This window comes from Bos indicus x Bos taurus, chromosome 16 (assembly GCF_003369695.1).
Source record: "Bos indicus x Bos taurus breed Angus x Brahman F1 hybrid chromosome 16, Bos_hybrid_MaternalHap_v2.0, whole genome shotgun sequence".
NCBI lineage: Eukaryota > Metazoa > Chordata > Mammalia > Artiodactyla > Bovidae > Bos > Bos indicus x Bos taurus.
The window spans coordinates 78,541,676-78,557,122 of record NC_040091.1 but is presented as its reverse complement, the minus strand read 5'-3'; the positions used below and the strand labels follow the sequence as shown (position 1 = coordinate 78,557,122).

Here is a 15,447-nt window from a genome sequence, read left to right as displayed (position 1 = left end):
TGACTGAACTGTGCTGGGCGCTCACCATGGGCACTGAACCCTGGAGTCAGGACTGGCTCCGTCCCGTGTGTCTCCAACCCTGTGCCCTTCCTGGGCCGGGCCGCTGGGCCTGGGGACAATACCAGGACACACTGTCGCTGTGCTCTGGGGTCACACAGCTTCCGTTCAGAGCTGTCGCAGCAGAGATGCCCAGGCCCACCCTGCCGCCCCTCATTCCAGAGCAGGGCAGGTTTGACCCCCTGGGTCCCCGGACACTATCTCTCCCAGCCCCCTGCTGGCAGGGGCGGCCACGTGGCAATGTTCCAGCCCATGAGATGTCAGTAGAAGTGATGTGTATAGTTTCACCATATGTGACCGTGGGTTAGATACTCTTCACTAATAATATACATATATTTTTAAACACCTATACTTATTATTTATTATATTTATATGGATAAGCATGTATTATCATTATTTCCTTTACCCTGAGGAAGACAAAACTTGAGAGTGATTTTATTTTTTTTTAAAGCCCTTTTTATTTTGTATTGGGTCATAGCTGATTAACAATGTTGCAATAGCTTCAGCTGAACAGTGAAGGCATTCAGCTGTACGTATACAAGTACCCATTCTCCCCCAGACTCCCCTCCCATCCAGGCTGCCACATAACACTGAGTTCCCTGTGCTGTACACTAGGTCCTTATTGGTTATCCACTTTAAATATGGCAGTGTGTACATGCTCATCCCAAACTCCCTAACTATCCCTTCCCCCCAGCAAGCTTAAGTTCATCCTTAAGAGAGTGGTTTCAGAACCATTTTTAAATATATTAGCATATGCTCTCACTCTCTAACCACTGAAATCACATTTTTGCTCAACAAGGCACCACAGCATCTCGGGAAAAGCCCCAACTACTCGCCTTGCCTGCCCCCAGCTGCTGATATGGTCTGACCGGAGGGCTGTCCCCTCAGCTCCCCCGGACCCCAGGTAGGAGTCAGGTCCTCTGGAGGGTGAGAACACTGTCCTGGGAGACACCACGGGGAAACTTCATACCCACGTGCCCAGCGTGGGATGCGTCAGAGATTTCCAGCTACTGGACGCGCTCCCACAGAGAGGGAGCGGATGGTCACCTACCGGGGATGCTGGCGAAGGGCCTTTCTCCTTCCTTCCCTCTCCACTTAGACTTCAACTTTCACCTTAATTTGAGAAGTGACCCCAGGGCACAAGGCGCTGGCCACCAGGAGGCTGCCTTCAAACGGCTTCGCTGTTTGGTTTGAAATGTTTGGTCTTTTGAATTTGTGTTCATTCCTATTGAGACAAACAGAAAAAAAAAAAAAAAAAAATTCTAAGGACAAAACAAAACCCCAGAACCTCAGCATCTTCACCAGGCCGGCTCCATCCCCCTCCCCTATCGAGTCTTCTGCTATCTGCTCTGAAGAGCCTAGAGGGAGAAGACCAGGGAGCTCAGGACACTCCTGAGATCAGTGATACTTGATTTCTGAGTTTTCTCTCTCCTTTTGTTTTGGTATTATTGCCCCCTTTCCAGGGACTTTTAAAAAATCATCTTCAAGCTTTAAATGCCTCACTGATACCCGCTCTTGGGAAACAAGCTCATAGTCCCAGCCATCTGAGAATCAGTGATTGATGAGGTTTAAAGGGTGTTAACTCTGGGCAAGAAGGTTTAAATAAAAGGTGCAGCTCTTTAATTACATGATTTATGCAAAAAAAAAAAAAGTCAGAGAGAATGGGTGGGGCTTGTGAGCCTGTTTTTGCCTGTAGAAGAGAGTCTTCTTGGCAGTTCTTGAATTTTTTTTAAGACCAGTTTGTTTAAGTCAAGAGTCAAGAAAGGGTCACACTTTACATTTAATTTATTCGCCTCTTCTAGAGCATGGCTTCCTCCTCTGTTTCTGTCGATCTCACTTTCTTTCCCCCGAAATGTATTTGTCATTTTTTCCCTGTAAGTTTTTCCACAGTCTGAATTTTGGTAATTGTACACCACCGGCTGGGGCTGTTTAAAAGCCTCCTCCTCTGTCTCTTATATCTTCTGGAAATGATACATCCAGAGGCTCAGTCCTTTAGGCTCCTTTATCCGGCACGGACACCGTGTCAGTCAGTGGTCTCCTGTACTTCCGCTGGGAAGCACGGAACAGACGACTCTGCGACACTGGGATTGTTCAGTGGCTTCGGGCCCTGCCAGGCTGACTCATGTGTGAGGAAGTGCTGTCCGTGTCTTCACCTGATGCCTTTTGCAGCGACTGATGATCTTCGCTCACATCCACGACTTCACTGGAGGCTGCAGCCCTGTGATGCTCTGAGGCTGCAGGGCCCCTTCACTCTCAGCTGGGCTGTCTCTGCAAAGAGAAACCAGCCCGTCAACGAGTGGTTCCCCTCAGGGACAGTTTGTACAGGAAATACAAAGAGTGTTCAATTCTTTCTTTTTATTTATCATTGACAGAATGATGAGTTGGTTCCTAAAAGGAAAGTATGCCTATTTCTCTCTGCTCACAATACTTCTGAGGCCAGATGTATGGGATTTTCTGTCTTATTATGCAATTCTGACCGTAACCGCCCAGAGTTAGTGCAGACTGGTTAGGGGCTCAGTCCCAGAAGACGGTGCCCAACCTGAGGTGCTAGCTGCAAATCCCAGCTGCCTGTACATCTGAGGAGCCAGCTATAAATTGGGGACCCTACAACCCTTTCCTCAGCTTGATCATTTGCTCTCAGAACTCGGGACCACTTACTATCACCCCTTTATTATGAGGGGCTTCCCAGGCAGTGCAGTGCTAAAGACTTCACCTAACAATGCAGGAGACTCAGGTTTGATCCCTGGATCAGGACAATCCCCTGGAGAAGGAAATGGCAACCCACTGCAATATTCTTGCCTGGAGAATCCTGTGGACAGAGGAGCTTGGAGAGCTACAGTGAATAGGGTCACAGTTGGACACGACTGAGCGCGAGAGTTGTTTGTCATAAAGGACACAACTTGGGAAAAGCCGACAGGAAGAAGGCGCCCAGGCCAGGCATGGGGGCGGGGCTCAGGCGCCCTCAGAAACCTGCTGTGGGGGGCTTTACGGAGGCTTCCTTCCTTGGGCACAACTGATTAAATCACCGCCTGTTGGTGATGAAGTCCAGCTCCAGCCCCTCGCCCCTCCCCTTAGGTCAGTGGCTGGGGCTGAGAGCTCTGACCCTCTCATTCCATCCAAGGCTGGTTTCCCTGACAACCAGCCCATTCAGTCCCACCCTTAGGGTCTTTTCTAAGTCATTGCATTGACATAAACTCAGATGTGGCTGAAAGAGGCTAGTTATAAACAAGCAGAGATACCTTGTTTTACCCTAATACTCCAGAAACTCCAAGTGTTTTAGGAGCTCTGTGCCTAGAAGCTGGGGCAGGGACCAAATACCCATTTCTAACTATGTCATAGCATCCTCCGTGGTTGACCCACGAGTCTTTCTTCTTTTCTTTTTTGTCATCATGAGACCTATCTACATAAAAGATAAACACAAGAGAGGCTAAGTAAGATTATTTATCATACTCAGTTTTCATTTTTTTACATCATAAAAGGGGATTGAGTCTACATCCTAGGTAGGACACATTTCAGCTACTACTGCGTCTTAGCCATCTCTGGGTGCTCTAACAAAATCCACAGACTGTTGTTCTGCAAACAGAAATTCAGATCTCATGGTTCTGGAGGCCGGCAAGCCTAAGACCGTCACAGGGCTGCATTCCGGTGTCTGGGGAGGTCTCGTTCCTGGATCACAGATGGTGCCTCCTCACCGTGTCCTCACAGGCTGGAAGGGGTGAGGCAGTTCTGTGGGCTCTCTTAGATGAGAGCTCTAATCCCACCCACGAGGGCTCCCCTCATGATCCCAGCGCCTCCCCAGAGTCTTACCTCCTAGTATTGTCATGTTGAGTGTTAAGACTTCAACAGATGAATTTGGGGAGGACACAAACATTCAGATGCCAGCATATGGTAACTTTTTTAAAGTAATAGAAAGATAAACTAAATACTGATTTTTCACTAACAAGATGAAAACTGTAATTAAAGAGATTATAGACATACAAACTGATACTTGCCTATTTATAAAAAGCAAGTGAGCTAAGATGCATCGGCCATATTCATACTACAATTTTATTTGACTTAGGAAATGTATTAGTAGCATCTTCACAGTTCTCAAAATTCAATCCTAATCCACAAATATCTGTAATGCTTTTTTTGGGAATAATCCCATAAATCCACATTGATCTAAATCTAGTGCCTTCCAGAGAAACAGGTTGGCCAGACTTGTGGTGCCATCTTTCGTAAGACCCACTTTCGCAAAAAGCACAGACACTGGAGAAGGGAAAGGCAACCTACTCCAGTATTCCTACCTGGGAAATTCCATGGACAGAGGATCCTGGCAGGCTGCAGGCCACCGGGTCGCAAAGAGTCGGACACGACTGAGGGACTGAACAACAGCAACTCTCAGCGCAGGGACAAGAGCGTGAAGGCGGAGGATATCAGGGGCCAGGAGCCCCCCTTGGTGGTTTTCTTCCCCAGAGAGGATCTGCAAACGGCTCCTGTGAGCAGCTCTCTCTACTGAGGCCCGACGACCACCTGCAACTGGAAAACAGATTCCTATGCTTTAGGCAGTACCTTGGTAGATGATTAAACCCTTGCAAATCATTCAAATGTTTTTGGACTGCAAAGGTATTGGTGACATGAAGGGAAAACTCCAGGGTCTTTGCCCTCAAGGAATCTGAGCAGAGCAGGTGAGGCAGATGGGACACAGGCGGGCAATCTTAGCAAAGGGCTCTGATAAATCCTGTGTCATTTGCTCCTCCGATGTAACTATTACCTAGCAGTCCTGAGTGGAAACGTGTGACATGTGTTGGCTCTGATGGCATCTCCCCCATGCCCTGTCCTCTGGTCCTGGCTTAAGCCAAGTCTCCAGGGCCCACACACGGCTACAGTCTGGGCTCTCCACACGTGTCTGGGCTGTCCTGTCGCGAACACTTCTGACCCCGGGTTCGAGCCCAGCCGTGGTCTGCCTGCATCGCCATATAAAGTGAAGTGAAAGTGAAGGTGAAGTCGCTCAGTCGTGTCCGACTCTTTGCGACCCCGTGGACTGTAGCCCACCAGGCTCCTCCGTCCATGGGATTTTCCAGGCAAGAGTACTGGAGTGGGTTGTCATTTCCTTCGCCATATAAGGGCCTTCCCTTCTCCACCTCAGAATTCAGGGCGGGGGTCGCCACTGACCAATTAATACTGCAAAGATGTAGACGTTTACGAAAGTGGCCACTGAAAACCAGCACTGGTTTCTAAGTTTTTTTCCCACTTTTTTTTTAAACTCCTGACCCGGGACTGAAATGAAATTACCCCTTGGTAGAAAATTGAAGGCTGCCACCCACATTCCCCATTTCCAGGAGCCTCTGCAGAACTCCTGCTGTTTTTCACAACATTGACTTCAAGGATACAAATTCAAACATGAGCAAAAACCTTAGACTTGAAGTTTTTTGCAAAATTTCATGCAAATATATCTTTGTGCTTCACATAATAATACTATTTTATAATGCTTTAGTAATTATATTTTATAATGCTTTCAGCTTTTGGAATTGCCTTTCAATGAACTGTATCAGATTTTGTGATGTGTGTCCCCGTGCCACCAGTATTAATGTAGTCATTTCTAATTTCATGGTTTCTAAGAAGAAAATCTGATATTATTACTTCTTCATGGATTTTTCTGTTTAAGCAATGTAACCTTTCGACTAAGTATATCTCTTTTAAGCAAGTATGACTCCACAGTTATTTTCCTTAAGCCCAGTGATACTGACTGATTCACCCACCTGCCAAAAAGAATTAATCAACATATTAACTTATGCTACAATAAAGAGAAAATCTCCAATTCTTCAAAATACTTTTATATAATCTTTCAGACTATTTATAATCTATTTTAACGCAGTCATTTTAATTCCCACAGTATATTATTATACTGTCAAATTTAAATTTAAGATTTTTTTTTTTTTGGCAAAACACATTCACTGTTGCTTGTATTTATCACTGTGAAGGGACTACCCCAAAGGCTAGCTGGTCATGGAGTGAGGGAAGGATTCACCCCAAAGGCTAGCTGGTCATGGAGTGAGGGAAGGATTCACCCCAAAGGCTAGCTGGTCATGGAGTGAGGGAAGGATTCACCCCAAAGGCTAGCTGGTCATGGAGTGAGGGAAGGATTCACCCCAAAGGCTAGCTGGTCATGGAGTGAGGGAAGGATTCACCCCAAATGCTAGCTGGTCATGGAGTGAGGGGAGGATGTGCTGAAGTGGATTAAAGTCTTAAACCCAATTTGTGAAAGCACACTGAATGCATTACCATCCACACTAAGATCTTAAAGCTCGAGGTTCTCGGAGCAGCAAACAATGAAAAGTCAAAAATGGAAAGGCGTTCAGCCGGAATGAATCACCACACAACATGAAAAAAGTAAGAACACCCACCAGGTTTCATTATTTGATGGATAAAAAGAAAAACCATCCTCTCCAGTAGAGGACAATGAGATGCGGGAAATGGTCTGGGAGAAAGGAGCAGTTTCCTCTGCAGTTACTGGTCTTAAACCCATGAACTTCTCTCCTTAATTCTAAGAAGTTACCTCGCAGTGACAAGCCATTTAAACTAATAACTTCCCTTTTTCTGACAACTAGAAACACTTGCTCACTGTAGAAGACACAGATGAGCAAAAAGATAAAAAGCAAAAAAGCTCAGCATCCAGGGAGAGCCGCTAGCTCACTTTAAAAACCCTTCTGGAGATTCACATACCATACGACGCACCCATTTTAAGTGTATAATTAAGTATTTTAAGATATATGCACTCAGCTGTACATCACCATCGCCACAGTCTAATGTTAGAACATTCCATTACCCCAGAAAGAAACCACTAGCAGTCACTTCCCATTTCTTCCCACCACACATCCCCCGCTCCTCGGTCCTGGGCAACCACTGACCAGCTTCCTGTCTCTGAGCATTTGCTTAGTCCAGACCTCTCAGATAAGCGGAGTCATAATCTGGGGACTTCTCTGATTGACGTCTTTCACTTAGCTCAGTGTTTCCCAGGCTCTTCCAAATTGTAGCCCGTATCAGTACTTAGTTTTTTTATTGCTGAATAATATTCCACTGTAAGGATAGGCCACATTTTATTTGTCCATTTATAACGGACACTGGTCTCCGTGTTCTGTTGGAAATACTGCTCCTCTGAATATTTCGGTGCAAGTTTTTGTTTGAACACCTGTTGTGGAGTCTCTTGGTATCCAGGAGTGGGGTTTCTGGGTTACGCGGTAACTCTGTGCTTAACATTTTGAGGAACCGCCAGATTATTTTCCAGAATGGCGTGCACCACTTTACATTCCCACCGGCAATCTGTGAAGGTTCCAGTTTCTCTATAGTGAAAGTGAAGTCGCTCAGTCGTGTCCGACTCTTTGCGACCCCATGGACTGTAGCCTACCAGGCTCCTCCATCCATGGGATTTTCCAGGCAAGAGTACTGGAGTGGGTTGCCATTTCCTTCGCCAGGGGATCTTCCTGACCCAGGGATCGAACCCGGGTCTCCGCTTTACCGTCTGAGCCACCAGGGAAGCCCAATAAATACTGGAGTGGGTAGCCTTTCCCCTCTCCAGGGGATCTTCCCAACCCAGGGATCGAACCCAGGTCTCCCGCATCGAAAGCAGATTCTTTACCACCTGAGCAACAAGAACACTTACTATTTTTTAAATACACTTTTGGCCGCATTGTGTGGCACGTGGGATCTTAGGTCCTCCACCAGGGGTCAAACCTGCGATCCCTGCATTGGGAGTGCGGAGCTTTAGCCACAGGCCCCAGGGTCACGTCGATTTAATTCTCAGACCACCCAGAGGACTCAGAAGGGCAGAGAAAAATTTTCTTTATCCGTGACAACAGCTCAGTATCAGTCTGATTCTTCTAACCATCTAGTGGCATCTTCATAAGTTCAAGTTTTAGGATGAAATTTTAGATTTGCAATACAGACCTAGTTTTAAGTAGACACCTCCTCATTTGGTGTCCCAGAAACTTCACTGCCAAGAATTATGTAGTTCTGTGACTATACTTGTGCCAGGAGTTTGGGCAGAAGAAATAATATAGATCAATGAGACCATCAACTCTATGATGTGTTCAAGATTGGTAGGAAAATGGTTCTAAAATTATTAACAATAAAATATTTATCATGCTGTTGTGCATATTAAATTAATCTCTATAGAAGCTTTAATCTTTCTGCCCTTTTCTGTGGTTAGAATAAAGCAACTTGGGTGTCGACCATGGCTCCTTTCTTCCACCCTCCAAGTCTCATCAACGAAAAAGAGCTAGCAACTCTACTTTCTATGCATTTCTATTTTTTTGGCCATGCCCTGCAGCATGCAGAATCTTAGTTCCCCAGCCAGGAATTGGCCCCTGTGTTGGGAGCTTGGAGTCTTAACCACTGGGCCACCAGGGCAGCCCCTCTATACACCATGATCCCATCCACTGTTCTGTGCCCCCGTGGCCACTGCCTGAGTTCAGGCCACCGTCTTCTCCAGTCTGAATTACTGCCTTGCTTTCTCCCTCAGTTTCATCCCTCCCAATCTTCTCTCCACATTACAGCAGGAGTGGGAAATAAACTGCTGCTGTATGGTTGTCAAGTGCCACGGAGACTTGGGGTCACTTGTTACTGCAGCATAACTTGGCCTAAGTAGATGACACCTAACTTCTTTCAGCTCCTTGGATGTGCCATACTCTGACTTTGGGCCTCTCCCTTCCTTCCCCTGTTTGGGCTGACCCAACTTCTCCTGGCCTTCAGGTCTCAGTTTAGAGGTCATTTTCTCTGCAAGGCCTTCTCTTTCTCCCGACTGGTTTGTGTGTCCATCTTACACACTCCTCGGACAGTCTGTACTTCCCCCATCACAGCACAGAATCGTCCCCCTCGTCTACTTCGAGACAGACACTACAACTTCCTCATTCACCATCAGATGCCCAGGCTGGCTATGTGGTAGATGCCATAAATCCGTGTGAGTGAATCAATCTTTAGAACTTGAAAACTTTGTCACACTACTTCTCAGGGGAAGTCACTGAAGGCAGAAAGTAGTTCAGTCCAAGCTGTGGTCTGACTCATCACGATGACACAAGCAAAGAAAAATATCCATGGCTGCCAAATGCTTCCCTGTCTTCACCTTGATGTAAGTTCTACGGGTTTTCCAAGCCTCCCACATTAAGAGAGTGAGGAGTAGTTATAAACAACAGGAGTGAGACTGAAGCTCCTTGGCAGGAGAGAATGATAGGCACTCTTACTCTGGTACGTGTCTCAACAGTGCACAAGAATGCCGTACGGGTCAGCTCAGAGTCTTGAAGCATTTCCGGTTCTCAGACAAGCTCTGGGCATGGCTGTGCAGGGTGTGCGCATTCCACAACTCCGGTCTAACCGAGTCACCCTGGATATTTTCCTGCCCCTCCCTGCCATAAAGCATAATGCGTAACAGTCCTGCGTGCGTCATGCCCTCTGATTCCCTCGTGAACTACCACAGGTAAGGCTTTCCACAGCCCCACAATTAAAAGACCACCCCAGAGCCATGCTGGTGCCGACTCAGAAAGAGGAGTCTCAGTTTAGGTTGATTAGACTGTGCTCTGGTGACACCAGAGAAGAAATCTGAATCTGAGCTCTATCGAAGAGTGTGCGGTGGGGGAGAGCCACATGTGAGACCTGAGTGGTCCTGAGATGAAGAACTTCATGTTGAAATACTGCACTTCCTCTACCATGCCGACTCACATGCAGAAATGGTTTAACTCACCAGGCTGCACATTAAGAATGAAGCATGTAAAGACTGACTTGTTTTTAGAAAAGAAAAAACAAGACTGACTCCTTTTCCAAAAGTCATGGTAAGGACAGGCATGTCTACGGCAAGGGTCCAAGCTTCTGTGAGGAAACTGATGAGAGTTGGGCAGAGCTACGTAACACATATTAGCTTCAACTACTTCTGAGGTTTCCAAGGGACTACAGTGCTGAGAATGCTTGAAATGATGGTTAGAGCCAGGTCCCATGGTTGGAAGTGAAAGGGGCATGGTTTTAGACTCAATGTAAAGATCAGGTAGTGCAAATGGTAAAGTACCTGCCTGCCAGTGCAAGAGATGCGGGTTCGATTCCTGGGTCGGGAAGATCCCCTGGAGGAGGGCATGACAACCCACTCCAGTGTTCTTACCTGGAGAATCCCATGGAATGAGGAGCCTGGTGGGCTGTAGTCCATGGGGTCGCAAAGAGTCAGACACAACTGAGAGACAAAACAGCAGCTGAGAATTAAACATGATAATGTTTGTAAAGCGCTTTGCATAAGGCTGGCTTTAGAGTCTAATCAAATGGCAAGTATAATCAAGCAGAGATTGCCAACGAAGAACTGGACTTTCTTGTGAGGGAAGGAGTTCACTGCCTCTGAAAGTCCTTTAGAGTCAATTGGCCGTGTGCTGTGGAAGAGTTCCTCCTGCCTGGGCATGGAGAGTGGCAGGGACCAAGACTGGACTCCGGGGAACGCATCCAGATCTAAGACTCTAGGACACAGCAATGCTGAAATTGCTTTGCACATACTGATTCTAAAGTAAAACGGCTCCCAAATACACAAAACTAAAACTGCTGGAACTATAGGGAGAAATGGACAAATTCATCATTGATGAGTGACTGATCTACTTTATTATGTGTTAGTGGATGAGAGGCATACTGATAAGGTAAATCTCAACATGAGGTTAGTAAAAATCTAGAACATCTGAACTACCAAGCTTGATTTGCTTGATATACATCACTGCACCTATCTACCTATTGGTGAGATCAGGACTCTTCTTTGGCTTAGAATAGTTCTAGAAACTGACCATGGACTACCTAATAGAGCACGTCTCAAGGTTCCTTGACTCCATCCATAGTGTAACAAATATATGCATAAAACACATAACTACATTTTCAATTAAAAAGTCTTTAAATAACTGACAGTTTAAAGAAGAAATAATATTGCATACTAAAAAAAACCAGAACTGAGTAAAAACACTGTGTATCAAAACTTGTGGGATGCAGAAAAAGTAGTAATTTGAGGAAAACTTATAACCTTAGATGCTTATATTAGAAAACCAGAAAGATTAAAGATGAATATACTAAACTCATTTAACTGAAAAACAGAATAATCTGAAGACAGTAGTAAGAGAGAGAAATTACATATATCAATGAAACAGAAAACAAATTTGCAACATGTATTAACAAGGTCAAAAGTTGATTCTTGAAAAGCATATAATGAAACAAACTTTCTAGTGAGATCTAGTAGGAAAAAAAATGAAAGATATAGTATCAATAAAAAAGAGACATAATATTATATATAAAACATTTTAAAAAGATAAAATGAAAAACTTTTTAAAAGTAAAAATTAAACAGTTGAAAAGAACATTAAAAAAAATATATTTTTCTGGAGTTGAGCTGTAGGAGTTGCTTGTACATTTTTGAGATTAGTTGTTTGTCAGTTGCTTCATTTGCTATTATTTTCTCCCATTCTGAAGGCTGCCTTTTCACCTTGCTAATAGTTACCCAATCAAAAAATGGGCCAAAGAACTAAATAGACATTTCTCCAAAGAAGACATACAGATGGCTAACAAACACATGAAAAGATGCTCAACACCACTCATTATCAGAGAAATGCAAATCAAAACCACTATGAGGTACCATTTCACGCCAGTCAGAATGGCTGCGATCCAAAAGTCTACAAGCAATAAATGCTGGAGAGGGTGTGGAGAAAAGGGAACTCTCTTACACTGTTGGTGGGAATACAAACTAGTACAGCCACTATGGAGAACAGTGTGGAGATTCCTTAAAAAACTGGAAATAGAACTGCCTTATGATCCAGCAATCCCACTGCTGGGCATACACACTGAGGAAACCAGAAGGGAAAGAGACACGTGTACCCCAATGTTCATCGAAGCACTGTTTATAATAGCCAGGACATGGAAGCAACCTAGATGCCCATCAGCAGATGAATGGATAAGAAAGCAGTGGTACATATACACAATGGAGTATTACTCAGTCATTAAAAAGAATACATTTGAATCCGTTCTAATGAGATGGATGAAACTGGAACCTATTATAAGAGTCAAGTAAGCCAGAAAGAAAAACACCAATACAGTATACTAACGCATATATATGGAATTTAGAAAGATGGTAACAATAACCCTGTGTACGAGACAGCAAAAGAGACACTGATGTATAGAACAGTTATGGACTCTATGGGAGAGGGAGAGGGTGGGGAGATTTGGGAGAATGGCATTGAAACATGTATAATATCATGTATGAAACAAGTCGCCAGTCCAGGTTCGATGCACGATACTGGATGCTTGGGGCTGGTGCACTGGGACGACCCAGAGGGAGGGTATGGGGAGGGAGGAGGGAAGAGGGTTCAGGATGGGGAACACAGGTATACCTGTGGCGGATTCATTTCGATATTTGGCAAAACTAATACAATATTGTAAAGTTTAAAAATAAAATAAAATTTAAAAAAATATATAACAGAAAAACTGACTCAAGAATTCCTAAGAAATGTTGAAAACATCTGTGATTATTAAAAACAATAAACTAAAGGTAAAAATCTTTTACTCATACAAAGAAACTCCACACCAGACAGTTTTATAGGGAGTTTCGCCAAACTTTGCGGAGACAGGTTATCTCAGAACTGTATACATTATTCCAGAGAAAAAAGAAGGGAAAAAAGGAAATATTCCCCAACTTATTCTTTGGTGCCTGTAAAACCAGGGATAGTGTAAGAAAGAAAAATTATAAATCAATCTCACTCATAAACATAAACATCCTAAATAAGATATCAGCTAAAAGATACTATGTGTATTATGGCCAAATTAGGTTTATTACAAAAACCCAAAGGTATTTAACATTGGAAAAACCTATATTCTTAATACTGACAGATAAGGGGGGGCAGTGTTTTTGCTGACTTCAACAGATTAAGAGAGAAAACAAAGCATGTGATAAAATCTAATACTCACTCATGAGTACATTTTTAGCAAATTCAGAATGAAAGAGAACTTTCTTAACTTGGTAAAGGGTATTTGAAAAAGCCTGAAAAATACATGATTCCTAACAGGGCAACATGTAAACTAAGGTATTTTTAAATCAGGAACTAGACAAGAATGTCTGCTATCATCACAAACATTCAACTCTGTACTGGAGACTGTAGCCACCGTGATAAGGTAAGAGAAAGAAAAGCAGATGAAACACAAAGCCGTCGTCACTTAACATGGGACCCTCTACCTCCTGCACAGCACAGGGAGCTCTGCTCAGTGTCATGGGCAGCCTGGACGGGGCGGGGCTTGAGGGAGAATGGGTATGTGCACACACACAGCTGCGTTCCTGCGCCTCTGCCTAAAACCATCAGTGTTAACGTTGTATTGGGCTATACTCCAATACAAAATAAAAGCTTAAAAAAATGTGACCCTCTAAATAGAAAACTCTGTTTAACTTATATGCAGAGTACATCATGTGAAATGCAGGGATGAATCACAAGCTGGAATCAAGATTGTCAGAAGAAACACCAACAACCTCAGATATACAGGTAATACCACTTTAATGGTAGAAAGTGAAGAGGAACTAAAGAGCCTCTTGATGAAGGTGAAAGAGGAGAGTGAAAAAGCTGGCTTAAAACTCAACATTCAGAAAAATAAGATCATGGCATCCGGTCCCATCACTTCATGGCAAATAGACGGGGAAAATGCGGAAAACAGTGTCAGACTGCATTTCCTTGGGCTCCAAAATCAATGTGGATGGTGACTGCAGTCACAAAATTTAAAGACACTTGCTTCTTGGAAGAATAGCTATGACAAACCTAGACAGTATAGTAAAAAGCAGAGACATCAGTTTGCCAACCAAGATCCATCTAGTCAAAGCTATGGTTTTTCCAGTAGTCATGTATGGATGTGAGAATTGGACCATAAGGAAAGCTGAGCACCAAAGAATTGATGCTTTTGAACCGTGGTGTTGGAGAAGACTCTTGAGAGCCCCTTGGACAGTAAGGAGATCAAACCATCTCAGTCCTAAAGGAAATCAACCATGAATGTTCACTGGAAGGACTAATGCTGATGCTGAAGCTGATGCGAAGGGCCAACTCTTTGGGAAAGACCCTGATGCTGGGAAAGACTGAGGGCAGGAAAAGGGGGTGACAGAGGATAAGGTGGTTGGATGGCATCACCAACTCCATGGACATGAGTTGAGCAAACTCTGGGAGATAGTGAAGGGCAGGAAAGCCTAGCATGCTACAGTCCATGGGGTCACAAAGAGTCAGACTTAGCTACTGAACAACATGACCATGGGAACACATTACCAATGCTTCCCTTAGGACTATGGAAGAGACCCATGGGAGTGAGGGGCCCTTACACGCAAATTTCATTAGTTTCATGGTCAGTCTGCCTCCAGTAACAAAATAGTGAAGACAAGTGAAGTGTCCACAGAAAAATGCATAAACAGGACAAACTACTTCACAGGGTCAACATTACAGCAGCGAAAATAAATGATCTGCTTCCTTACACTTAACAACTTGCAAGAATCAGAGAAACGTTCCATGATAAAAGCAAATCCCACAAGACTACGTGTTATCTTTATTAAGCTCAAAAAGAGAAAAATGAAAACAGAGCGTTTGGGAACGCCTCCAACCATGATAAACCGACTAAGAATGGCGGAGACCAAGTTCAGGGCAGTGGTGGTCGAGCGAAGAAGCAGGGGTAGGATTCGGGAGGTACAGGCTTAAGTACTTAGTACGGATAACCTCACGGAGTAACGGACTTCTGTTTCGTTGGTGTGCTTTCAGACTTAGTGTGATTTCACTGCATCGGGTATCAGCTCGCAAGAGCTCAAATCCTGGAGTTCTGCGCCCTCCTCCCTGCCCCCTACCTTTGCCCTTAATTTAATGCCAGCGTCTCGGGGACCAGCTGCAGAGAAGTGCGACCCCCGGGGACCAACCCAGCACCGGACAGCGCGCCTGTCCTCGGTGTCGGGGGCGGAGGCGTGTGTGGAAAGGCCCAGCGTATCCACACGCAGACTAAAGCTGCTCCGTTAATTCCCGTTATTCGCCGGCTGGAATCAGATCGCAGCTCTGGGCCCGCCGGGCGCCGCCCTCCCCGGCACCCTCCCACCCCGCCTCCCAGAGTGCGGGCTCCCCGTCCCCGCCCCACTCCTGGCGCCCGGACTCTTTCCCTCCCGCCCCGCCCACCTGATGACGCTAATTCTTCCACGATGCCCGAGCCTGCCCTTCTCCTCGGAACTTGCCCGTTCCAGAGAGGCTCAGGGACGTACCGCCGGCCGGCAAACTGCCGGCCCCGCCCCTCCCCGGCCGCTCCCAGCCGGGCCCCGCCCCTCCCGGCCGCCTCTCCCAGCTGGGCCCCGCCCCCCGCGTTGGCCCCGCCCCCCCGCGCGCCGCGGCGCCTCCCAAAACCCGGAGACGTA

The 15,447-nt window shown here is 45.3% G+C and overlaps 1 long non-coding RNA gene across 1 annotated transcript; it reads right to left on the bottom strand.

Moving 5' to 3' along the window:
- Positions 1-677: 677 nt before the first annotated feature.
- On the bottom strand, positions 678-15,327 carry LOC113906965. Its single transcript, XR_003515049.1, has 3 exons — positions 15,215-15,327; positions 4,344-4,575; positions 678-2,325 (listed from the first exon to the last, which is right to left on the bottom strand). It is a non-coding gene; the product is annotated as an uncharacterized LOC113906965 (long non-coding RNA).
- Positions 15,328-15,447: the final 120 nt, after the last annotated feature.